Here is a 26,026-nt window from a genome sequence, read left to right on the forward strand (position 1 = left end):
GTCAGCTTCTGTTGTTGACCAACAAAAGAACCTATCTAAGATATTGCCACATGTTAGATTTGTACATTGTATTAGAATTTTGAGGAAACTGCTCAAAAAGTTGACTGATTTCTTCCTGGTCCCAGGGAAAGTGAGAGGAGAGAGCTGGACTTCTGATCCATAGTTCTTGCCCCATGAGACCAACCCTCACTCCCCTTTGTACCCAGAAGCAACATAGTAAACCCAGGTAGCTGCCTGACCCTATGATTCCATCTCATTTAAACTCTTTGATCTGATTCTTCCATTTCTCAGTTACTTGATATTTGGAAATCTAATTTCCCTTGATTGAGACCTTATTTACCCCTTATTAAAAAAAGAAAGAAAATAAAAAAGAAATGGCATTATGACAGATAGAATATAAAGGAATGAATCTAGAAATACAACTGCATTTGCATGTCCAGGGGTGGCTGAGATTATTTTTCACTGGTCACTCATTCTACCGTTACATTATTTTACTTTGACCCTCTTAAGGCTCACCTGTCTACACGATCACTGTTCTCCAACAGAGAGGTAAAAGATAGGAGGTGGATGATCCACTTTGTCCTTTTGTGATGCAAATTCAAAGTGAACAGGCCTCAGACACAAATGGAACTCTTCAAAACCCATCGCCCATGCCAGTTCCTTATAGTGACTAAAGGTGGGGAGAGGGGGGCAACAACATTTACTATTATTTTCCCCTATAAGGAAAGTAAGTGGTAAGAAAACCATAATATTAGAATAAACACAAAAGCAAAGACAAAACAAGAGTAAGCCAAGTAGGGCAGGAAGTGAATGAGTCATAAGGTCTTGTGTCTGCCTTTTGCTATGACAGTTGAAAACAGAAGTCAAGTTGGAGGAGATGTGCTTGGTCACTTCTTGAATTCTCATTTCCTGCAAGCTGGCTTCTGTCTCCAGAGTCCTCATCAGGTCACCAATATTACCCTCAATACAAGGTTCATCATCTTCCCTGGTAACTCTTCATGGTTGGCGTCTGTCCTCTCCTTAAGGAACATCTTTGTTATCCTGGATTCAGGATGTCCAAGCTCCTACCTTGTGACCACTCTCTCTGTCTTCCTTGGCTTCTCCTTCTCTTTATTTTTAAATCCTGGTGTTTCTTGAGGTTCCAAACCCAGTCCTCTTTGCATTTTCTCTATCCCTTCCTTGGGGCGCCCACCTTCCAACCCCATACCCTAGTGATCCCCTCTAGTATAAAAATCTGTGACCCCCATGTCTCTCCTGCCTGAGTGCTGAGCTCTGCTCCCACGTTTCCACAGTTCGCAGCAAGGCTCCATTCAGGCGTCCCTCTGGCATGTCAGCCTTATGTGTCTAGGATGCCTCCTCCTCCTCCCTCACCCCCATCCTAACACATTTCTCCATCTTGCCTTTGAGGCTGACTTCAAATGGCACCTGTGTTCGTTTGCTGGGCTGCTGCAACAGAGTACCGAACACTGGGTGGTCACATAACAGAAATCTGTCTCACAGTCCTGGAGGTCGGAAGCCTGAGATCGAGGTGGCAGCAGGCTTGGTTCCTGCTGAGGGCTACGGGGAAGGATCCCTTCCTGGCCTCTCTCCTTGGCTTATGGTCGGCCTTCTTCTCATGTTTTCACATTGTCTCTCCTCTGTGTATTTGTGTCCACATTTCTTCTAATAAGGATACCAGTCATTTTGGATTAGGGCCCACCTCAAAAACTTCATTTTAACTTAATTATCTCTGTAAAAACCCTATCTCCAAATAAGGTCACATTCTGAGGTACTAGGGTTAGGACTTAAACATATGAATTTGGGGGGGGGGGCACAATTCATCCCATAACAGTCCCTCTTCTATGACGCTTTCCCTGATCTACTTAAAAAGAATGAAATGCTCCATTTTCTGTGCTCCTATAGTATATAGTTCACGTGACTAAAATACCATTTCAAACTGTTTTAGAGATAACTTTTACATTGTGAGCTCCCTAAGATCAAGGATTGGAAATTAAGGGGAGGTAGTATCATAGAGGCTAATGCATATCTTGACTCATGGTTTAAATTTGTATATTCTTTGAATAAACTTTCCAGTTATATAGTCTTAGGCAAATTACTTAACTTTCCTGAGCCTCTACTTCCTTACTGGTAAATGTTTGCAAGCTATCTCATAAGGATGTTCTGAGAATTAATTGAACTAATACACATAGAGTCCCCAGTACAGACCCAGGACACAACAGGCCCTCAAAAATGGTTGGTGATAGATGATTGGACCCTTTGTGTCTATAGGGCCTCTCATGGGGATCAGAACACAACAGAACTTATACATGTTGGCAACATATCCTCTAGTTCCATGTGTTCCCTGCTTGTGAAACATGTCCACTTGGACGTCTTATTATCACCTTGCCCTCCTACCTGAAACCTAACTCATTAATCATTCCCTCCCTCTACCAGCTAAACCTTCCACACCTCTGTCAGGCCTGAATGCTGTCACTGCCTCCGTCTCTCCTCTGTCTAGTCCTCCACTGCTTCTGCTCTGCTATTCAATGTCACTGTGTTCAAGAGAAAATCCAGTCAGCATTCACCGAGTGCCTCACGTGGGTCAGGCCTGACCCCGGGTGATGGGATACCGTGGAAAACAACATGCGCAGTAGTTTTGCATTCAGGGAGCTTCCACTAGCAGGAAACCCAATAAACCAATATCAAGCATTTTATTGCAAGGTAGTGTGCTGAATGGAGATAGGCCAGGTGCTAGGATCTAGCCTAGCTCAGAAGTCAGAGAGGCGCATGGTGAGACAAGGAGCAAAGGAGGGAGCCAGGCGATCATTTCAGCAATTTAGAAAGTTTCCTCTGGCTGTTCCGGGGACACAAGGGGGCAAGGCTTGTAGGCAAGAAGACCTACTATTTGTTATCTCCCCTCCAGATCCTCAGTCCCCCTACTGACCGAGCTAAGAGCACGCTCTCCAGACTCATTTCTGTCAGCTGGTGGCAGAGGGTCAGAAGGTCCAGAAGTTTGGAAAATGTCTCCAGGAGCAGCACCTGAGAGTCTTGGCCCTGGTTCTGTCCCTTCAGCTGCTGCAGCCTTGAGTGCAAGTAGTCCTATCTCCCCCACGAGAAAGGGGTCCCCCATCGCTTTCGCTGAAAGCAGCTGAAAGAAAACAAAGTATTTTAAAATGTATATATATATTTTTTTTAAAAAAAAGAAATATCACATATTAAGAAAAATACTATTAGTGGCATAGTCTCTGGATCCAGATTTTCTGGGCTCAAATCCTGGCTCTGCCGCTTACAAGCTGTGGGATTTGGGGCAATTTACTCAAGTTTGCTGTCTTTTAGTTTCCTCATCTGTGAAGCAGGGATAATAACAGTACATAAGAAGCACTAATAGAAAATAGTTACCTAGTAGGGTTGTTAAGAGGGTTAAGTGAGTTAATAGCAGCAAACATGCCTAGTACATAGTATCTGTTATCATTATTATAAATGTTTTAAGCCAAAATAAATAGAAATGACAAAGATGACCTAAATAGAAATAGAAGTCCCTGATATTTGTCAACTAATCTATGGTCAATAATAATAAATCATTTCTTATAAGCCCCTCTGATTGTTCTTTCAAAAATTCGAAGTTTCTCACATACAGTAACTCATTTGTTTTCACAGCATCATCGATACCATGATTTCCATTTGATCAGTGAGGGATCTGAAGCAACACTGAAACCTTCTAAGTGTCACACAGCGATCCCAAGAGTGAATTTAGGCTTCCTAACGCCAAGTTCAGTTGTTTTACAGCAAACTAAACTGCCCTTACAGTGCGCCTCCACACAGAGCCAGCCCTGGGCAACTTGTGAAACAACCACGTTGCTCTCCATGCCCTCCTGCCAGGTCAGCTCCTCTGCGCTGACATCTCTGCTACCCTCTAATATACCACTCCCAGCAAGGCCCCAGGCTGGGCCCTCACCTGCCTTCCTGGCCTGGCTCCCTAGGCATGCACACACTCCCGTATCTGTCCATCCACCTACTAGAAGCCTTGTCCACTCAAGGATGCAATTTCTACACTCTTGAAGTCTTCCAAAGTGATAAAGACATGTATTAAACTAACTCCTACCTGTCTTCTGAGGGTAATACGTGCCCCCCTTTCTGGCCTAATATAAAAAAGTTTAATTTGAATATTTGTCATTTCTAGATCCAAAACACTTTTCAAAAATAATAATCATTAAAACTGTGTGGTATCAATGGGAACCTAGATAGGTGTCTCAGATATTTACTTTGATTTATAAGAGAATTTAAAATACATTAAACAAATCTGGTACCATAATACAAAATGAAAAGAATTCTCAATAAATTGTAGTAGGATACATGACTGGTAATTTGGGGAGAAATTCAATTTTGAGCCATACCTCACACACACACACACACACACACACACTTCAGGTGAAATACTAAAGGAGTTAAATCTTTTAAAAATAAAGTAAAAATCTTAAGAAATTAGAATAAAATAAGAAATAGGAACATCTAGGGGAAGATTTGCTTTCTGGATTTAGGAAAATAGAAAAAATCACAAAAGAAAAGATGAACAGATTTTACTGTATGAAAATAAGTTTCTGTTAAAAATAAAAAGACAAATTGGGGAAAATATTTGCAGAAAATATAATGGATAAAAGGATTAAAGTTTTTATTTAAGAAGAGTTCATATGAGTGGATAAGAATAACATTAGGATTCTAAGAGCTAAATAAACAAAGGGAAAGAACAGAAAATTCACAAAAAAAATACAGCTTGTAACAAGACATTTAGAAGAATATTTAATCTCAACAAACAGCAGGAAAGTAAAAATTAACAATATAATCCCACCTTTTCTATATATGTATGTACTGGTATAGATGTTCTATGCTTACACCTGATATAGCGGTGCTCTTAAATATTATTGATGGCATAAGTTGGCATAACTCTTTTTAAAAAAATTAATTGGATTTATTGAAGTGATATTAGTTAATGCAATTATATAGATTTCAGGTGTATGATTCTACAATACATCATTTGTATATTGTATTGTGTGTTCACCACTTCAATTGGCACAACTCTTAAGAAGCAACCTGCCAACATATTATCTAAAGACTTAAATTTTGTTAAAACAATTTCACTTCCAAAAATTTATCAAAAAGAATTGATTCAAAATATGGAAAAATCTGTAAGCATAGAGATGTACCTTATAGCATTTTTAATAATAATGAAAAAATGGAAACTCACTTGAATGCCCATGAAGAGGGAAATAGTTAGGTAAGTTATAATTCACCACTTAAAAGAATTATGCAGTTATAAAAGTGAGTATACAGACTGGTTATTAACATAGAAAAATACATAATATGAGGTTAACTGAGAAAGACGGGAGATAGCACTGAATGAAGTGTATGATTATAACAACATGCACATGGAGAATACTTGAATTCAGAAAACTAATTATGAATGCATATGAGTGGACATATTTAGGATAATATTTTTGCTTTCCTCCTTTGCTATTGTATTATTTTGGTCAACTTAAAATTAATTTAAAATAAAATAAAATTTTAGTTTGGGCAGGAGGAGACAGAAGTCTGAGCTAGACACATGAAACAGATATCTTTGGCATCTGGGGCCCTTGAAAATTCCTCATATGCAGCAAGTGCCCATACAGAGTAAGGTCAAATTGAAAACCTAGGCTCAATTGTAATAGCCTTAACTGAAAAATAAAATAATTAAAATTCAACTACAAACACCATGTAAATCACCAGGCCACAGTTTGAAGCATAGCTCACTAGAGCTGGAAGGGCCTTTAGAGATCATCAAGCTCACCTATCATTACTTCCCTTCAAATACACAAAAATAATGTTTCAAAATAGGAAAGTGAGGCTCAGACAGGCTAAGACACCTGCTCAGAGTCACACAGCAAGTTAATGGCAGGGCTGAGTCCAGGTTCCTGACTTCACATTCAGTCCTCTCTCTCTACCAAATCTCAGCTCAGGACAAAAGAAGTGAATTTTAGAAAAAGTCTTAGTGGAAAGAAAATTTATAATGTATGAACTGTATATTGTTAAAATATAAATCGTAAATCAGAAAACACTTCCCACATACCTATGTACAGCTCCCTTTTAATGTTCATTCTAGCAGCATCCTGATAAGCTAGAAACTTTGACCAAAAAATATACATATTTTATATATTTTTTTTTATATATAAGTTTATGTGATATATATATATATATCACATAAAAATGTTGGCAAGGCCTAGGACTATGATCTGTCTCTGGCCAAACAGGGGAGGAATAGAGCCAAACAAAAAAACAAAGCTAAGTAGTAACATCTGGGAGGAAACCTCCTCTTTTCCAAGGCCCCACCTCCCCTCTCAGAGAACCTACATCTTTCTGGAGCCGTGCGCTGCGCCAGGACTCGGGCTTGGCCAGCGTGAGCCATACGTCCAGGGCCAGCTGCAGCACGCGTCTCTCCAGCAAGGCGAGGCTGCTGGACGGGCCGGCCTGTGGGTGTGGCGGGCCTCCTGGAAGAGATGCTCAAGGGCTCTGGGGATGAGCGAGGCCGGTGCAGGGAAGGGTGGAACTCCAGCAGATAAATGCTTTTCAGTGCTGGGCTTAAGAAGAGGGGCAACTAATGACAATTTTACACAAGGAAGAACTTAATTTCTTTCCAAAGATATTTGAATTCTATATTTTTAAAGATCAATAAAACAGCTCCTTTAAACTAGGGCATTATTTTTTTTAAAAAACTAAAACGGGAAACTGGCAGGGTCTCATAGGCTGTCCAGGGAACCCATCAGATTATATAACGTGCTCTTTGTTTTCATGTGAACCCTTTAAAAATGGGAAGACATAGGAGTTTATTCTAAATGTGCAATGAGAGTAAGATTCTTAAAATGCATACAGTAAACCTGTCAACATTGCAGTTGTCAATATTTAGTCAAATATTTGAAAAAAATAAAATAAAAGTGACTAAATATTAAACAAATAATTTTCATGGTTAGTTTCTATTTTTTACCTGTGCTTTTATCCCCTTTTCCTCCCAACATGTTTTCTTTTTTTTAATTGATTTTAGAGAGAGAGGAAGGGAGAGGGAGACAGGTAGAAACATTGATGCGAGAGAACATCCATCAGCTGCCTCCTGCATGCCCCCCACTGGGGATGGGCCCACAACCTGGGCACGTGCCCTAACTGGGGATCAAACCGGCGACCTCTTGGTACATGGGTCGATGCTCAACTGCTGAACCACACCAGCCAGGCTCCCCCAACATGTTAATGGACAAAAAAAATTTTTAAATTTTGTATTCAACTGCACTCCTTCCTCTTTGCCATAAGGATGTTATGCTTTATGAATGAACGAGGCGAGTTGTGACAAAATGCTGTCTGTGGGTATTCTTTTGGAAACACAACGCAGCACTAGTCAAGGGCTTGTGTATACCTATGTGGAACTAGAGTATAAATACTTCTTAAAACTATGCGATGGGATTCCTTAGTCTTAGATCTTTAAAAACACAACCCTCGCCCTGGCCGGTTTGGCTCAGCGGTTAGAGCGTCGGCCTGCGGTCCTGAGAGACCCGGGTTCGGTTCCCGCTAAGGGCACGTACCTCGGTTGCAGTTTGTCCCCGGCCCTGGTTGGGTTGTGCGGGTGGCAGCCACTTGATGTGTTCCTTTCACATCGATGTTTCTCTCTCTCTCTCTGTTCCTCTCTCTCCCTCCCACTCTACCTGAACAAAAAATGGAAAAATGTCCTCGGGTGAGGATAAAAAAACAAAAACAAAAAAAAAACACAACCCTCGGCTGGAAAGGAATCTTATCAAGCAAATAACCCTTGCTTTTGAGACTCGTCTGACAAGACTTAGTATCCATACAGGCCTCGCACATTCTGCCAAACCCCGTCTCCTAGACAGTAGATCCTACCACAGCAAGTTCCATAGGCACAGCTGCTGTCTGGAGCTTATTACAGTGAAGAAATCAGTTCTGAGAAATGTCTGTGGAGGAAATGTAGCCTTGTGCTGGGAACCCCATGGCTGAAACTCAGCTATGCAATCCCATGGCACCCTGCTGGTCCCCAAGATGACACCACAGTCATGTAGCAACTCCCCCCGAAAGTCTGCCTGTTCTGCTGCACTGTCCACCTCACGGGGCACAGGGCCATGCTCTGCTGTTCGGGTCTGTGAGGCCACCAGCGCACGCTGCCCAGTATGTGTAGGAGCTCAACACATATTTGTGGGGTGTGGAAAGGAGCTGGACAATGTCTGCACTCGTTTGAAGGCAATAGAGGAACTGTGATCTTGAGCCAGACCAACCTGGGGCCTGTCACACACTTCTCGGTTCCTTCTCTCCTCTCAAAGGCTGACAGGGAATGGGGGGAGGGGGTCATACTACATATCAAGGGGGTTTTAAAGTATATACCCTCTCTGGGTGGTCTCAGGGAATTTAATTTGCTCCTTCAAGAGGTGGGAGATCACAAGGTGAATCTGCAGAAACCTTTTTGGTGACACTTGCTAGGAAAAAGAAATTCCTATTTAAGAAGCTTTTAAGGACGTCCAGTTTCATACATGTTGCTACATGCAGCCTCTGATTGAATTCTCTGATGGCATTTCAAGAGCATCTGCTTTTTCCAGGACTTCTCAAGGAAGTGAAGGTTCTGTACCCAGTGGCTTAAGTTTACATTTGCGCCTCCTATTCTTTATTACTTACAAAGCACCTCTATCGTGCGCGCATGGGAATCCCTCTTCTGTGGCTTTTATGTCCACTTCTCTCATCTCTCCGAATACTTGAGAGGTATCCAGACTTAGCATCACACCCTTAACTTATCTAGGAGATTAAATGTCAAATGTCTAAAGATGACACCAGCTTACCAGCTATTGTTGATGGAAATAACATGTTCGCAAATTACGTTAAGGAGAAGTCCAAAGTTATTGCTCTCGTATAGACAGCCTTCTTGCCGAAGCCTCTGGACATGCTCTATCTAGAAATGTAGCATAGGAGTTAAAATGAGAAAAGTTAAACTTTCCCATGGATGGGAGTTAGGCGCCTTGGCACGAGAAAAACATCAGCCCTTCGCATTTCTTCGTTATTTGATCATTTTCACTCAGACATGATTTTGAAGATCCACTCATACAAGAACATGCTGGTCTCTCAGTCTGAGCCTAGATGTCATCCAAGAAAAGCAAAGGCAACCAACTTCCAACCATCTTTAGAAGCACAAGAAAACTTCTTTTTGTCAAATAATTGACTACAAGGGGGAAATTCTAACGAGGCCTAGGGTAAGTGCACTGGACAAACCTTGGTCTCCTTTTACTTCCGGCCACTAGCTTTCCCCAGAGGGGACACACTGAGATCATCCCCTTCAGTGTCCTAAAAATAGTCACCACACTAGAAAAATAAGCACAGTTGTATCCATCAGTGCCTTGTACAGGGGTGTGTTGAGTCCTTCTTCCATGACCAAAAACTCTACAAGCTAATGAAACAGGTTTTCCATTCTTTGTGGACTAGTAATATAATTAGGGTGGAAACCTCCCTTGAAGACAGTAGCTATGCTTGGAATTCAACAACACGAATGAGCTTACAAACAAACATGTTGCACATGCTGCCCTAGAAAACCCAGACTCTGGACCTGCAATAAAAGGGAGACACTATTTTTAGTTCTGGCCACGATTTCCACCCTCTTCTCGCGTGTAATATCTTTAAGGCCAATGTTCTCACGTGCTGGCTGAGGACGCCCCTCACGAGCTGCTGGTGAAGCCGCAGGCGGCGCATTCATCTTGGTAGGACTTAAGGAAGTGAGGGTGGCTGAGATCAAAACTTGGGCACCTGTGCGTGATGTCAGTGATCACCTGTGCTACGGCAAACCCCTCCTCAGGGTCCAGCATGTGCTGGTAGGCTGCAAAGTAACAGTCAAGAAGCTGCAGATGAGGATGAGAGGCAGGGAACAGTGGAAGGCAGTCCCAGGACCAGCAAACAGAGGCGAGGCACCACCCACTCCCTATTTTGGAAGACCTTGGGCACCAGCAGGAGAGAGACAGTGCTGAACCCGTGGGTACAGGCCTGGTGTGCGCAGCTGGGCACCGGTGCAGCTCCCAGACAGCGAACCCACAGGCAGGTATGGAGGGCAGAGAAAAGAACGTGGTTTTGCCTCTGTCCTCTCTTTCCCTGGTCTCCCCAGATAAAAGGGGGTTCTATAATGAATAATATCACATCTAATCATTAAAGCTCCAATCACAGTGCAGTCAATATCACGTCGTCAAATACGTCTATCTTCCAGACCTTTCTTCACAGACCCATTGCTCGCCCCCTTTCACTCCATCACCAAATGTGGGCAGGCGGCCTCTCCCCTGTTCCACGTCCTCAGCTCCATTTCTGACCCCTGCTCTCTCTTTTATTTTTTATCCTCACCGGAGGACATTTTTCCATTTTTTGTTCAGGTAGAGTGGGAGGGAGAGAGAGGAACAGAGAGAGAGAGAGAGAAACATCGACGTGAAGGGACACATCGAGTGGCTGCCACCCGCACGACCAACCAGGGCCAGGGACAAACTGCAACCGAGGTACGTGCCCTTAGTGGGAACCGAACCCGGGTCTCTCAGGACCGCAGGCCGACGCTCTAACCGCTGAGCCAAACCGGCCAGGGCTCTGACCCCTTCTCTTTAATAGTCTGCCCAAATTTCACCTATGTAGTAATGAAGAGGGGGTAGAAAGGAAGGCTGAGGGTGGAAGTCCCCCAAATTCAAAGGCATTTCTCCCAGACCGGGCTCCACCAGGGGGGGCCTCGGGCACAGAACTCTCAGGGCCCTCCGGGACTCCTCCCCTGGAGAGTTCACAGGCACAGTGGCTGAAGAGGGCTCTTAGTGGGGGAATTCAGAAAGAGATGCTCTTGATTTTGCATTTCCATTTGTCTGTGAGCTAAAGGAATGTCTGTTCTGTGTGCAATTAGTCACGGTGCTAATCAGAAAAAGCTCTTCAGAGATCACTGGGCTGGAATCCCAAACAGGAACCCCAGGGCAAGGTGAGTAAGTAGTTCTGAACAATGTAATGACCATTTTAGAGTTGTTTTAAGACCTTCATTGGCCTCAGACACTCTTACTTTTGGAGACCCTGTCCCACATTATAGCAAATACATTAAAATTTCCTCACATCCCCATCAAATTTTTTCTGTAAAAATGTTAAATGATAGGTATTGTTTTGCTTTTCAAATTATTTGGCTATGAGCAACACATTTAGTTAATGATTGGCCATGATTTCTGGGCAGTATGTACCTAGGGATTCTTACAAAGTGAGAAAATCTGATCCATCAGTTGTTTTCAGATATAATGAGAAGTTTATAAATGCTCAGTTAACCAAGTTTTTACATTTTACAGACTTGTAATTAAGCATTTATTGACAGCTATTGTGTATTTTCTTTTCTCACTTTGGAGTAATGCATGTATTTTTTTGTTTGTTTGGTTTGTTTGTTTGTTTGTTTGTGGTACGTACCCCTAGCGGGAACCGAACCCGGGACTCTCTGGCCTGCAGGCCGACGCTCAACCGCTGAGCCAAACTGGCCAGGGCTGCATGTGTTTTTTTTTTCTCCCCCTCAGATCTCAAACATTTTCAATGGTCCCTGAAAAGCAATTAGATCCTAAACTCCCAGTCTATGTGGCCCGATAGATAAGTTGGCTCTGACTGGAAGCTTCTGGACTGTCATTCCTACTGGTCTTCCCGTGGAATAGATTCCTTTCCTCTGCCAAACTAGTCCAACATGTCCTCCCTCCGGTTTAGCTCAAGCTGCCCCTTTCGGAAGTCTCCTTTGACTAGCTCCTCTCCTGGAGGCTCGACTCTTCTGAAAGGCCGCAGCTCCTGTGGCCCAAGGCCTGCCCAGTGCATGCGTAGTGGGCAGCGAGGAGTGAATTGTTGAGATTGCAATTTCTACCAACCTGACAACCTAGCACACTTTGAGTGCTTTACAGAAAGAGTATGTTTTGTTTCCTTGGGTGTTGGTTTTCCTGGTGGTTTGAGACAGAAAGTCAGCCCTCTTCTTTAAAAACTAAGGAATGTCCTAAAAGGAGATAAAGAGCCCCTCTCACTGTGGTGTCCATAGCTGAGAATGCAAAACCAGAAAGAACAGAGAAGGGGTGGGCACCACCTGAACATGGAGGGCAACAGCACGGAAGGCCAAGTGGGGTCCAGGAACCACAGTGCAGGAAAAGCCACGAGTGTCTCCATTTTGCCAATCATAGTTTCCGAGGCTCCCAAGGACGGTGAGCACTTGCGAATTCATAGCAGAGTAGGAGTCAATGCCTTATCAATGGAATCCGGTACCCGAGGGTTTCAATGCTAAGGCTAAAGGAGGGAGAGCCTGGGGCACTTTATTTAGCATCGGGTTTTGCAGGATCTCCTTTGGGAAACATTGGTCTAGGTGACTCTGGATCAACCGAAAGAGGCTGAAAGCTCAGAACTGAATGCGCTCCACAGGCTAGACACTCCAGCATCTCAGAGTGTGAAACAAGGAAGGTGGCGATCCCCTTGCCTTGCCGGGTGAGTTAAGTGATCTTCTCTGTCCACAGAGCTCTATTCTAGAATAACATTCAATTATGAAATAGCAGAAGACAAAGCAGAAATGAAGGAGTGACTAGTTGGGGTAAGAAGGGTGTCACTTGGTATAGCCTAGGGGGAGATTAGGAAAGAAACAATTACTTCCCTAAATCATTCTGGACTAATTTGAACCGTTTTTGCTGGGCAATCCCAGGAGTTGGTTTGTTGCATGTGTATTACCTTGACCTGTTTTTGTACAAAGAGCCCTATTGTTTGGTTATTTGGCAGAAGTTTGAGGGGAGGGTTCTCTTTTTATTTTTATTGTTGACTCTACTACAGATGCTCCCCCCCCCCCCCAACACACACACCTTTGCCTCTCTCCTCCTTGCTGGTGATTCCAATCTGATGCTCCCAGGTTGCAGAGGCTGGTGCCAAATCGCCACACTCACTTTTGTTGTGGGATTGACAGATTTAGCAAATAAAGATACAGGTCACCTAGTTAAATTTTAATTTCTGATAAACAACAAATACTTTTTTTTTTAGCATAACTATGTCCCAAACAGTGTCATATTTTACCTGGCAAACCTAGTTGTTGAGAGAAAAACGTGGTTCTCTCTTGAGATTGGTAAGTCCCTTTCCAGCTTCGGCCTCCATCTGAAGAAGCTCTCAGATGGACGCTCGCAAAATTTTAGCATCAATTCCTTCCCCACAGGGGTAGGACTGTGATCTTTCCACCTCGCAGGTTCTATTTATTATCTGTTTGCTAACTGGCCCATTTCCATTTAAACTCTGGTCTGGTGTTTGTCTAACAAGTCTTCCTGGTCTGTCAAATGTCACCTGTGTGTGTCAAGGGCCAACTCTCAGGCAAAATAATATGTGCTACGCACTGATGGTAGGCACAGAATGTTAGAGAAAATAAAATCACCAAAATGAATAATCTCAAAAACTTACTTTGTTTATAATATTTTTGTTTCAAACCTTTAAAAAAGTTTCTGAGATTAAAAAAAAAAAAAAGAACAACTTAAAAAAATTCTCACCCAAGGATATTTTTCCATTTTTATCTTCAGAGAGAGTGGGAGGGGGTGGGGGGAGAGAGAGAAGAAAAACATTGATGTGAGAGAGAAACATTGACTGGTTGCCTCCCACTCGACCCGACCAGGGCAGGGACCGAACCGAAACAAAGGTACGTGCCCTTGACCAGAATTGAATCCGAGACTCTTTGGTCTGCAGGCCGATGCTCTAACTGCTCAGCCAAATTGGGCAGGGCTAAAAAAAAAAAAAGATTTAGAGATAGTAGTTCAGGTCAAATGAAGGTGCAAAACAGAAAATCAATGCTAGAACAACCCGTCAATAGATTTTTTTTTTTTTTTTTACTGCTCCAAATACAAATTCAACTGAAAATGTGTCCTCTGGCAGCTGTGGAGAGAAAGAATTAGCAGCTGGTACAATTATCACTTAGAGGCTGAGGCAGCTGATACCTGGCTTCTCTGAGCCCCTTAACCTACCGAATTCACACCAGCTCTACTTTTATGAGCGCTTATACATAATATGGTTACTTTAAGGATTTAAGACAACCCAATGTGTTTGAGCAATTCTTAACACTCTAGCAATTCCAATATATTTAATAATCAAAAACAGCTGAGGAAACTTGGCAGCAGAACCAGCGCTGGGGGAAATCAACTGCACTCTAGATAAAAGTCTGCTTTATGCATTAAAAATAGGCCATTTTGACAGAATTTCTGACTTAGAAGGCCACATTTTTACAGTTTGGGCACATACAGCTCGGTTTCTATGGGGAACTTATTCTCGAGGTAAAAGGAAGGAGATCTTTCCAATGATTATTTTAAGTTAAAATAACTTTATGCGCCCTGGCCAGTTTTGCTCAGTGGTTAGAGCGTCGACCCACAGACCAAAGAGGTGCGGGTTCGATTCCAATCCAGGGCACGTAACTTGGTTGCAGTTCAGTCCCCGGCCCTGGTTGTGCGGGAGGCAACCAATCAATGTTTCTCTCTCTCTCTCTCCCTCCACTCTATCTGAAAATCAATGGAAAAATATCCTCCAGTGAGTAGTTAAAACATTTTTTAAAAATAATTTCATGTACCATAGAAGAAACTAGTGGACAGCCCTGGTAGCTTAGCACAGAATGAGCCTGAGGCTGAAGAGGCAGAGATTGGTTTGTTTTTCATCCACTGCACTTCTATTCTTCTCTGCCAGTGGGCCCAGCTGGGTTCATAGGAGGCCTAGAAGCACTAAGAAGAAAGGTGGGGAGAGAGAGGAAGAAGAGGGGCTCTCTTAAACGCATGCCTGGACGAGTTTTCCAGACTTTTCAAGTCTGAGGATTCTGTCCTATTTACGATTAATTCAGCCTCCCCAAGCACTGCACTGAGTCTGAATCTCTCGTTTACTCAGTTGACCTCACAGTTCTAACTGGCAGATCAAGGCTGCAGCTGCAGACTCTGGAAGGGCCAGTTCTCTTCGAAAAGAGGAACTGCTTTCAAAGCCAGGCCTTGCACCCAGCCAGCTGTTTTAAAAATCGGGTAACCTACATCTCCATGAGTAACACACCAGAGAGTAGATGAAATGGTAAACTATTGCTAGAAAAACAATTCCAAGAAGACATTTTCACTTCCCTGCCTCCTGACCACCCCACAGCGCACTGTGACCTGGCTGCCAGCCCCAGGACTCGGAGTGCCCTGCAGGACTGGCCGTGACCACCCGATGGCCGACCCCACTGCCTGGCTTTTAGGGGGCATCTTTCTGGATGTTTCACTACACTAGTAACTATCTTCTGATTAAAACTTTTTTTTTTTCCATTGGCTTTCATAACACTATTTCTTGCTTTTTTTCTCCAGTCTCCTTGTTCCTCTCACGGATTCTTGTTCCATGACCTTACTCATAAATGGAAGTGTTACCCAGGGGCCCATCTCAGACTTCTCTGGCTCTTTCTAGTCACTTTAACTCATTCCTGTGGTTCATCTTCCACATTCATACCTCAGCTCATACCTGCCCGGAGTTTCAGAGCTACGCAGCCGCCAAACATTCACACCTGGGCTTCAGAAAACTCTGTCACAGGCGTGGATCTGAGACTCAGGGTCATTCCCCCGCTGAAGTGACCCACCTGCTTTCTGTTTCAGTTAGTAGCCTCCTCCCCGATCCTGAGAAAGTCATTTGAATTCCACCCTTATTCTCTCACTAGAACATCCAGTCTTCAAATCCTGCCATTTCCTCCTCCGAAAAGTGCTCTCAAGCCTGCCCCTCCCTTCTGTTCCCACTATTACATCCTTGCAGGGGGGGGGAGGGGGTGTTCCTCCTAACTCTTTGGGGACCTGTTGTGATCACTGCACTTCTTTTCTGTGTGAGCTTTCTATTCCAGTCCATCCTCCACACTAACACCCACGCAGCTACCATACGAAAACAAAGCTATGATTGAACTTCTCCCCTGCTCAAACTCACCAATGGCTTTTCTTTGCTTGTAAGATAAACTCTAGATGCAGCATGAATTAGCAGGCTCTTCGCAGGCTGCACCAAAACACACCTTCGCCTTGTTCCCCAGCACGCCTTCACACCCGAGCTGTGGCGGTCCTCTTGCCATTCTCCAGACTCAGCACCCCGTTTCATACCTCCCCGACATTGCTAATGCTGTTTCCTCTGCTTAAGAACCTTTCCTTCTCTGACAGATAATATCTTACCATCTTTTAGCAACAAGATTAAATACCTATTTCTCTGGGAAGACTTGCAAACGTTTCCTTTACTCTGGCAGCCCCCCACAGGGCAAATCCCTCCCTCTACTGGGACCCCCATGGTTCTTGCCTGTGCCACTGGGTTATAATTTTCGCTTAGAGATCAGATTGATTTTTTTTAATTAAATTTAATTTTTTCCATCACCATTTATTCCTCTCTGCCCTCTTCCACCTTCACCCACTCCCCTCCCACCCTCGAAATTACCACACTATTGTCCCTGAGTTCTCCCTTTTTTTTCTTTTTTGCTAAATCCCTCCACCCTGCCCCCCAATACCCCATCTCCACCCAACCACCAGTGCTGTCTGACTGCTTTCTATCTATAAGTCAAGACCAGATCAGTGTTTCCAGGCTAGACATTCCTTAAAGATATTCTCATATAGCTATATGATCCCAGTGTCTAGAACAGTACCTGGTACAGAGTAAATACTTAGTGTTTGATGAATAAACATCCAACAGTTAGTGATTATCAGAAGGGCAATAATCCCATGCTGAGGACACAAATGAAGAGTAGTTTTTCATTTATTACTGGGATATGAACCATTAACGACAGGATAATGTGGTAACTCCCTGTTTTATTGCTTTAAATTTACCTTTGTAACTTATTGCGTCAAGCACCCCTTGCCCAACTGCTCTCCGCCACCACGTGTGGCCTACACTTCTCAAGGCCACACGAGGTCATCAGCGTTTCTGTGTTCAGTAGACTGAGGGCTGTCCTGACAGGGAAGGGACTCATCTTTTCTTCTTACTCAAAAGGGAGCTGCCCTGAAAGACACACTGAGTTTTGTTTAAAAAATACTGAGTTTTACAAGAAGGTTTAACTGAAGTTTTGTTTCCTAGGCAAGAATACCTGGCGTTTGTTTTCTCACGTGCTGCTTCCCAAGTCCACGTCATACGGCACCGCAAATCTGTCCACTCCTGCGTGGGCCCATTCCCAGACCCGGCCAGGACTGGACTCGCTGCCCTCTTGGTGACCTGGAGGAGAAGCGAGGGCAGTGAGCAGAGCCAGGCCTCTCCGGAAGCTCGTCCAGTTCGACATGTGCCTCGGAGTGAGGGTCCATCTCAGGGACGAACGCGCTGAAGAGCGATGGGCTCCCGCATCAGCTAAAGAGCCGTCAGCGAAGCAGGGCCCTGAGTTCATCCTGACTGACTTAGATCAACAGGGCTTTTGTTTTACTTTACAATTATAGTTTTAAAGACTAATTTTAGAAATATAACCAAATTCAGTTAACATAAAGTCTTTATTAAAATGTTCTCAAACTTGTAATTTAAGGGCAAAATATACATTTTTTTTCTTCCCTAAAACCAGGTCCCTGATGAAGGAAGGGGAGAAGAAGGGCGGGAAGAGATAAATCAAAGAAGTTATATGAATATATGCACAGCCAATGACACAAACAATAGTGTGGTGAAGGGGGAGGGTCAACAGGGATGGGGGAAGGAGGGACATCTGTAATACTTTCAACAACAAAGATAAATAAACCAAACCAAACCAATAGTTCAATCTGCTATTTCAGTTGATGCTAGCCAAGTCAACCATGATCAGAGAAGTTTCTAAGATATTCTTTAATTATGTTAATCACTAACCTAAATAAATAAATATAATCATTGTTATTATTCAGGTAAAATATTTTTCACTATATGAATGTCAGTTTTTACTTATCAGTATTATCATTTTTGTTGTTGTTGTTATTAATCCTCACCTGAGGATATTTCTCCATTGATTTTTAGATAGAGTGGAAGGGAGAGAGGGAGAGAAAGAGAGAGAAGGAAACATCAATGTGGGAGAGTCTCATTGACCAGTTGCCTCCCACACAACCCTGAATAGGGCCAGGGATCAAACCTGCAACCCAGGTATGTGTTCTTTACTGGGAATTGAACCCAAGACCCTTCAGTCCATGGGCTGACGCTCTAACCTTTGAATCAAATCAGCCAGGGCTCTATTAGTATTATTGTTGTTTAAAATTTTTTTTTTTTTTTTATCCTCACCCGAGGATATTTTCCATTTTTTTTGTACAGATAGAGTTGGAGGGAGAGAGAGAGGAAGGGAGAGAGAGAAACATCGATGTGAAGGGACACATCGAGTGGCTGCCACCCGCACGACCAACCAGGGCCAGGGACAAACTGCAACCGAGGTACGTGCCCTTAGCGGGAACCGAACCCGGGTCTCTCCGGACTGCAGGCCGACGCTCTAACCGCTGAGCCAAACCGGCCAGGGCTGTTGTTTAAAATTTTTAAGTGCTCTATTTCAAAATGAAATATTAAAAAGTAAGAGCTTTGCAGGGGCTGAAGTTTGAATTCAATAATTATCAAGGATAATCTGATGGCTACTGAGCACAAGAAAAAGACTTTGATCAGGAATGTTTCTAGCAGCAGTTGGGAAATAGTTTCACAATGAATGACTATATACCTACTAGCTCAGCTAAAGATGCTCATGTAGCAGCTGTATTATAGATTATTATCAACAAAAATGATGCACGTATATGTAGGATAACCAGAAAAGATAAAAGCTAAGAGCTGAAATCAAATGCTCTGGAATGTTGGATGCCACCACTGTTTGCCAGAAGTCAGGTCCCAGGTGGACTGTGGCAAAGACAGGACAGAGTTCAACCCAATATTAAATTAAGTCTGTCCAGGATCTGAAAGGGTAATTGTCAAACAGTCTTCAAGCAGGATTTTTTAACAATATGAATATGAATCATCCTTAATTATGGTCTAATATATTGCAAAATAGCATAAACCCTTGCCACACTTCCCTTTAGGTGTTACAATGTATCTAGAAACTCTAAACTCTTTTCAAATGTAATGGTAATGCTGTCATATTATTTCAAAAGAAATATTCTTACCTCACCTATTTCTAAAATTGGATACCTTTGAGTATTCCAGAAGGAAGATCAAATACAGATTATGAGTTATTTGATTACCCTGAGTAATGATTTCTCCCTCTGGGGCTTGTCTGGCATTTTCCTAGCCAGATCTTCTTGCATCTGGTGGTTTTCTGTTGGGAACCCAGGGATGTCCCTGCTTCTAACTGCTGTTTCCCAAGGTCAATCACTTTTTTTTTGTCACTTGGGAAAAAAAAAATCATTGATTTCACTTGCTTATTTTGCTTTCCTCAGGGTCCTGCATGACACTCCCTGCACCCAGTGGATGATGCAGAAATGTCACTGGACAACGAGTCTAAACAACAGTAAGAATTGTAACCAATCCCTGAGACAGGAGTCGTCTCTAACGAAAGAAGCACTTAGGCTGGAAACAGAACCATATCTTTTCTAATGCGGCGTGTCCTGGAGTTGTACGTGCCTATTGAATTTTCAGGAACTATTGGATACATGTTTATATTTTGAGATGGGAGGTGTTAAATCGAGGCCTTAGTGTTTTTTGTTTGGTTGGGTAATTGGTTGAAATCTGACTTCTGACCTTTTTCTTTCTCGATGTAATGGCTGGCCACAAGCTGCAGCTCTGCCTCCAGATCCTCCAGGTCACTCAGGGCTCCGTCATACATGACGCGCACTCCCTGCTGGTCCTGGGTGTGGACGCAGCCACCATCCATGCTGTAGTAGTCATCCTGGTCCTCCAGTGTGGAGAATTCCGTGAACTGGGTGCTGCGGACCTGGGGAAACAAAGCCGAGCCTGGAAGTTCCCAGCAAAGGGAGAGCTGCATTTTGCCCAAATGGCAACCAGTAGGCTTCTTCTCCATGCACAGAGCTGTCGACATGCTGAATGTATGAAGAGCTGCATGTAGAGAAAAAGATATTAGCAAAGAGTGTTGGCAGGAAAGGGTTGTTTCTGAAGTAGATAACTAGCTGATTAAGTTTTTTCTGATTGACTGAGGATTACCTGGAAAAAGGCAGGCAACAGAGCCAACTGAGTGTTAAAGGTGGTCTCTGAGGTGACAATGCCTGCGTTCAGGTCCCGCCTCTGCCAGGATCTCACCTTGGGCAAGTCACTCAGCTACCCTAGCCTTTGTTTCCTCATCTGTAAATGGGGACAGTAGGGACATCACAACAGTTATTGTAGGGAGTATGTGACATTGTGCAAAGGAGACATCTGAGACCTAGAAATGTGAGCAGCTAAAGATATTTTTGTCTTAATCTTCTAAATACTTCCAAATATAATCTCAAAACTTAGTAATAATACTGCATTGGATAGTGTCCCCAAAAAATGCACATCTACCTGAAACCCGTGAATGTTACCTTTTTGGAAACAGAGTCTTTGCAGATGTTCACAAAGTAAGATGAGGTCATAGTGCATTAGAATGAGCCCTCCTCCAAGGACTGGTGTTCTTATAAAAGGACGAAACTTTGGAGACAGCTGCTCAGGGGAGAAGGCCACATGAAGGCAGAGGCAGAGGTTGTAGTGATGTCCCTTCCAGCCATGGAATGCCAAGGGGCACCAGGATTGCTGGCAACCCCTAGAAGCTAGAGGAGGCAAGGAAGGATCTTCTCCGGGAGCCTTCACAGAAACATGGCCCTGCCAACACCTTCACACTTGTAGCCTCTAGAACTGTGAGAGAATACTTTCCCAGTTGTCGCGAGCCACCCTAAGAAACTAATACAGTCGTCCCTCGCCACTTCGCGCTTCGACTTTCGTGGCTTCACTCTATCATGGTTTTTCCAAATATAGTATAGTATGACATAGTATAGTATAGTATAGTATAGTATAGTATAGTATAGTATAGTATAACATAGTATAGTATAGTTTAGTATAGTATAGTATAATTTAGTATAGTATAATATAGTATAACATAGTATAGTATAGTATAACATAGTATAGTATAGTATAACATAGTATAGTATAGTATAGTTTAGTATAGTATAGTATAACATAGTATAGTATAGTTTAGTATAGTATAGTATAATTTAGTATAGTATAATATAGTATAACATAGTATAGTATAGTATAACATAGTATAGTATAGTATAGTTTAGTATAGTATAGTATAACATAGTATAGTATAGTTTAGTATAGTATAGTATAATTTAGTATAGTATAATATAGTATAACATAGTATAGTATAGTATAACATAGTATAGTATAGTATAGTATAACATAGTATAGTATAGTATAGTTTAGTATAGTATAGTATAACATAGTATAGTATAGTTTAGTATAGTATAGTATAATTTAGTATAGTATAGTATAGTATAACATAGTATAGTATAGTATAACATAGTATAGTATAGTATAGTATAACATAGTATAGTATAGTATAGTATAGTACAGTATAGTATAGTATAGTATTTGAAAAAAATCGCGATAGGGTGAAGCCACGGAAGTCGAAGCGTGAAGTGGCGAGGGACGACTGTGTATGAATAAAGACTCCTACTTCGTGGAAATTCATTTATCGCGGTAGAGTCTGGAACTGATTAACCGTGATAACCGAGGGCCGACTGTACTGTAAGTAATTTCAGTATTCGAATCGCAATTTTATTTTTCTCAGATGACTGAGGACCTGTTGCTTTCTGAGAATCATTCTAATGACAATTCTCGTAACTTCTCCATGTTTCTCAGGACTCTGAATTCACTGCCCGCTCCTCTCCCCCATGCCCAGCCTCCCTAAATCTCAACAGAAGGCCCCCACTTCTCCACGCACACACCCAGTGCACTCACAGCCCTCCTCTTCTGCTTCCTCCCGCACTGCAGGGGGTGATTCCCCCCCTTTCCCAAGGCCATTCCCTCCCTGTGCTGGGATCCAACCCCCTTCCATCGCAGAAGCATCCCTTCTCCTTCTTGGCTACCCAACTCCTCTTAACCATAGCTCCCCCGAATGACACTGAAACGTGCTCGTGCCCCTCTCTTTTGAAAACCTCACCCCCTTCCTCAGGCTCCACCTATGTCTCTCATCCTCATGGCCCAACCTCTTCCGATGTCACCTATATTCACTGTCTCACTCCCTCACCTCCTGCTCCTCACCCATTCCCAGCAGGTGCCTGTCTCCATCAAGTCACCCAAACAAGTTTTACTGTGACCAACAATGACCTTTTCTCCATACCCAGCAGATTTTCTTTTTCATTTACATAACCTCTCGGGAGCATCTGACACAATCTGACACATCTCACGATCTCTCCCTGCTTCTTGACTCACTTTCCTGGCCTCCCAGGACTCCACATTTTCCGTGATCTTGCCAACTTTGCAGGCATCCTTCTCTGATGCTTGAGATGTGTTATCCTCTATCAGGTGATTAAGTGGTGGCCACACCCAAGCCCTAGCCCTAGGACCTCATCTTTTCCTCCTATATTCCTTCCTTAGGAGACATTTACACTTTCACAAGCTGAGATTACCTTCTCTAGACCTTTTGCTCCCCAATTTATATCTCCAACCCAGACTTCCGAAAGCTCCAGACCCACATCTCCAATGACCTATTCAGCTTCTGTTCCTGGGCATCTCAAAGGCCCCTCAAATAGAACATGATCACATTGTACGATCTTCCCCCACAAACCTAGGCCATCTCCAGCTTCCTCACTGTTTTAAGTGGCACCACCACCCATCCACTTCCTCTAGCATGAATCATTCCTGATGTCTCTTTCTGCCTCACCCTACATGTCCAATTTAGTGCCGAGTTCTGTTGATTTTATTTCCTATCTCTCGAATCCATCTACTTCTCTCAATCCCACCACCCACCACCCAAGTCCAAGCTGTTATTACCTTTCACCAGGGTAACTGTAGGAGCTTCTAAACTGGTTTAGCCTCTAATTGTCCTATCCACATTCCCTCTGGCTTTCCCTCCCCTCCCTCTTACTCACTGCTGGCAGAACATCTTTGAGAAAGCAGTTTTAATTGTCCTTCCTCCTCCCCTTTAATATCCCTACAATGCATCCCACTGCTCACAGAATAAAGCAAAACAGGGCCTACACAGTCTGGCCTCTGCCTCTTTCTCTCTGGTGGTTCTCAGCCAAATGTGATTTCATTCCCCAGAGGACTTTAGACTATGTCTGGAGACACGTTCGCTTGTCACACTTGTGGGGAAGTGCTACTGGCATCTAGGGGTTAGAGACCAGGAATACTGCCAAATATCCTGGAATACACAGGATAGCCTCTCATTACAACGAAATACCAAGCCCCAGATGCCAATAGTGACGAGGTTGAGGAATCTCGGGCTAGTTTCATTTTGCTTTACTTTCCATGTGGATCGCAGTATCCCAGCCACTCATGTCTTCTTTTGGTTTCTATTGGGTGCCACGATCCCCCTGGCCACGGGTCCTTTCCACAGGCGCCCCTCTCCATTTGCCTAGGTAAAGCCTCTTCATCGTCCAACCTCAGGTCATCACTGTCACAGGGAACTCCTGGCCTCCCTATAGTGCCAAGTTATCTCTCTACTGAGCCACTTACTGAGGTTGTTGTTTAACATTTACTTCTGTGATTATTGACTAATACTTGTCTCATCCACTGAATTATAAGTACTATGAGGGTAAGGAACATATCTATTTTTGTTTATTATTGTATCCTTAGTGTTTAGCATAGGGCCTAACACATAATGGATACTTAGAAAATATTTAAATAAAAGACTAGATGAATAGATGAATGATTTTTGATATTTTTTTTGCATATAGATTTCTTTCAGTCTATCATCTCATGATCTCTTCCTGTACTTTTAACATGCACCAGTCAGAAATAGCATTTTATCCTTATAGATTCTCATCTCATGTCATTACACCCTAATACCTGCATTCTCAGTGAGGGTGGAATGTAGTTCTTGGAGAGGGGGCAAAATAGTCTTACTCTTTGAATATGTGAAGCACAGACATACATACTATATGATATACAGCATATCTTGGTATTGACATTTCTTTGGAGAAGGCCCATCAAGGAAAAGTGTCTAAAAAGAGTTCTTTTGGAGGGAGTAATAACAGAAAAAAGGTTAAGAAACACTGGCCTAGTTCTTCATATTATATATATTTTTAAATAATAAAATACACAACAAATTTACCATCTGAGCCACTTTTAGGTGTACAGTTAGGGTGGCATTAAGTTCATCCACACTGTTGAGCACCCATCACCACCACTGATCTCCAGAACTCTTTTCATCTTGCAAAGCTGAAGCTCTGTATCCCCATTTTTTAAAAAGAATTGTTTATTGATTTTTAGAGAGAGAGGAAGGGAAAGGGAGAGTGAGAGAAAGAGAGAAACATTGATGTGAAAGTACAACATCAATTGACTGCCTCCTGCATGTCCCCTAATGGGGATCAAGCTCACAACCTGGGCATGTGCCCTTGGCCAGGAATCGAACTGGCAACCTCCTGGTGCATGGGGCAATGCCACCCAACCAACTGTGCCGCACTGGCCAGAGCAAAGCTAGCTCTTTACCCCTTAAACAATAACTCCCCATTAGCTTTCCCCCAACCCCTGGAACTACCATTCTACTATTGTCTCAATTAATTGGGCTACTCTAAATACCACATACAAGTGGGATCAAACAGTATTTGTCATTTTATGACTGGCTTATTTCACTTAGCATAATGTTCTCAAGGTTCATCCATGTTGTAGCATGTGTCAGATTTTCCTTTCTTTTTAAGGTTGAATAACATTCCATTGTAGTATATATATCATATTTGTTCACCCCTTAGTGAACACTTGGGTTGCTTCCACCCTTTGGCTGTTGTGAATAATGCTATTATAAACATAGGTGTACAAATATTTCCTACTTTCAATTCTTTTGGACATATACCCAGAAGTGAAGTTGCTGGATCATAGGTAATTCTATTTTTAAGTTTTTGAGGATTCACCATATTCTTTTACATAAATGGCTGCACCATTTTACATTCCCACCAATGGTACACAAGGGTTCCAATTTCACCACATCCTCTCCAACACGTGTGTGTGTGTGTGTGTGTGTGTGTTTGTGTATGTATATGATTTTCTAAGTTGTTATTTATGAGTCATTTAAACTATGGAACCAATAGCTCCTAATATTTTATCCCCCATTTATTCATTCTTATAATAGAAAAGATAACTAAGTTAAATGATCAGTTGTTGGGTAGCATCCATTAATTTACAGATTTTATTAAGCAGTCCTATCCTGTCTCTCAGTGGACTTGTCAGTAGGTTTGTGTGTGTGGCGTTGCCTATTGCATAACTACAGGAACCCCTCTGCAACCTTCACAAAAGGGCAGTATACCATCAGCTTTGATGGTGAATCGTCAATGTCAGAAGGTGGATGAGGGCTAGTCTATGGGTCCTTTCAGTTCCATGCTACTATAATTAGATTTAATGTACTGCTATAAATATACCAGATAATGACATACTTAATTTCCCTGAAGAGATGACTCTTTAATGAACTGCTCATTCAATTATAGGTTCTTAATTATTCAAGCAGAAACTTAGAAGTCTTCTAATAAGTACAAGTATGAGCATTTCTACATAATAGCTGTGGTTCATAATATTCTATTAAAAGGATATTTCATAGTTAAGTATTCCTCTAGTAGGTTTTTATTTTTGTTTATTTTGCTTTTGGCTATTCTTTAGATATAAAACTTTTGAAAAATTAGGAGCTTATTGACCCAGCTCAGGGGTTAGAGCATTGGCTGAAGGACCAAAAAGTTTCGGATTTGATTCCGGTCAAGGGCACGTACCTCACTTGCAGTTGGATTCCTGGCCTGGTTGGGGTGATGTGGGAGGCAACCAATCGATGTGTCTCTCTCACATAGATGTTTCTTTCTTTCTCTTTCTCTCTTTCCCTCCATCCTTGCCTCCCACTCTATCTGAAAAATGGAAAAATATTCTCGGGTGAGAATTAAAAAAAAAAAAAAATTAGGAGCTTACTTTGGCTAGGAGCTTCACAAGTCAAAGTATTGTTTCTTATAAA

General features: G+C 42.6%; 1 pseudogene; it reads right to left on the reverse strand.

The window, feature by feature from the left end:
- Positions 1–26,026, reverse strand: part of LOC118620720 — a 101,012-nt pseudogene that overhangs the window by 42,259 nt on the left and 32,727 nt on the right.

Source organism: Molossus molossus, unplaced genomic scaffold (genome assembly GCF_014108415.1).
Source record: "Molossus molossus isolate mMolMol1 unplaced genomic scaffold, mMolMol1.p scaffold_m16_p_8, whole genome shotgun sequence".
NCBI lineage: Eukaryota > Metazoa > Chordata > Mammalia > Chiroptera > Molossidae > Molossus > Molossus molossus.